Raw genomic sequence first — 1,709 nt, 5'->3', positions numbered from 1 at the left:
TGGGAGAGGGGTGTAACCACCCCCCTTCCTGGTCCCACCCCTAGGGCAGGACCTAGTCGCGTACCCACCCCTTTCTTTAGGATAAAGGCAGGAGTGGGGACCCTTCCAAATTAGATCATCTTTGAATCAAGAAACTACTTTCTACGAAAGGAACTCTCGACTCTTCTCAAGATTTCTCCCTTGTGACTAAGGAGTAGTCACCCTGCATCCGCAGGCACCATCTAAGAACTCTGCGGTTTGCTGCACGACATTCCTCCGGAATCCGACTGCCCAGCTTGACGAGACCCGGCTTCCCTGGCACCTCTGACCTCTACCCACATCGTCAGCTCAGCTGAGATCCGTGGGTGTGACGAGACCTCGAGGGACCGGCCATCATCAGAACTGCACGACTTCTATCCAGCACGACCGCAGAGGGATCCTCTGGTGAGTGCTTTGGGGTCCGAGAAGCCCCGACCCTGAGCAGCTCCAGCACCGAAGTCCAGCCTCCCAGCATCTCCACGATCTGCGTGGGGCCCTTCTGCTTTTTGCTGCTCATCACGTTGTCTGGCTACTAGCCCGCTGGCTTGTGGCCTTCTCGACGTCGCCCGATGACAAACAACGCTGCTGGTCTGGTTGCTCCAGACTGGCCTTTGCTCCCTCTGAAAGAGGAGCACCCCGGACCCTCCTGGTCCACTCAAGACGCCATTTTAGGTCCACCACGTGGTCCTAAATTTGCCAAGGCTTGTTGCCCCAATCCTGGGCCCAGCGACGCCGACAGCATCAACCATCGTGGGACAGCTCGCACCTCCATCCTGGTCGCCGACAACGCCTCCTGGTCCCTGAGACTGCAGAGCCCAGCGTCGCCCACTCACCTAGTCGAGGTGACTACCATCCGGTGCCCTCCTGGTGCCCTCTGACTACTGGCTAGTAGTTACGAACTTGGTCCCCTCTGCTTTCAGGTGTCATCCATCTTCGATCCAGGCTTGGATCTCTTCGAACTTTCTTCACTGGTCGCCTGCCAGCAACTCCTTCCTTCAGGCTCCTGGTTCGTCAGCGAGGATTCCCGACGTCTGTAAAGACCTATGCAGCCGCAGCCCCTGGGCTAGGTAACTTCGGCATTTCGGTGCCCCAGCATAGCCTCATTATCTAAGGGTCCAGAGTCACTGTCGTTTTCGACTTACCTTATCGGGTTCGCCCGAGAACACTAACTTTCCGTGCCCTCGGGCATTTGTGTAGATTGTGCACTTGAAGTATTTTCCTAAGAGTTTTGTTGTGTGCTTAGTACCCTGTCCTCATAAAGAGTACAGGGCTGTTGTGACTTAAAATAAATACACTGTTTATTTTCATAACACTTGTGTGGTGTCCTTTCACTTGGTGTTCAAGGGGTATATGTGATGGTATAACAGCTGGCTTAACACGCCCTCTAGAGTTTAGCCCGAAGACTGCTCGTATCCACGCTACTGGGATAGCTGGTCTAAGGTTGACTTACAACCAATCACCATAAGGGTCGTTTGGACTGATGCATAGTGATCACTAGAATAGTGAGCACTGCATATCAGGCCAACTTCTCACATTGGTGAGCAGCGGTTGGGATTTGAGCTTGCTGTTGTTTTACCACACGTATCCTAAGAATATCTTGTGAAAGATCGCATAAGTACTCCAGGTACATATAACTTAGCTTAGAATACTCTGAGTTCTACTGAACCAGCTGTTGTAGCTCCTCAAGGCTT

This window comes from Lissotriton vulgaris, chromosome 1_2 (assembly GCF_964263255.1).
Source record: "Lissotriton vulgaris chromosome 1_2, aLisVul1.2, whole genome shotgun sequence".
NCBI classification, from domain to species: Eukaryota; Metazoa; Chordata; class Amphibia; order Caudata; family Salamandridae; genus Lissotriton; species Lissotriton vulgaris.
This window is presented reverse-complemented; position numbering follows the sequence as displayed.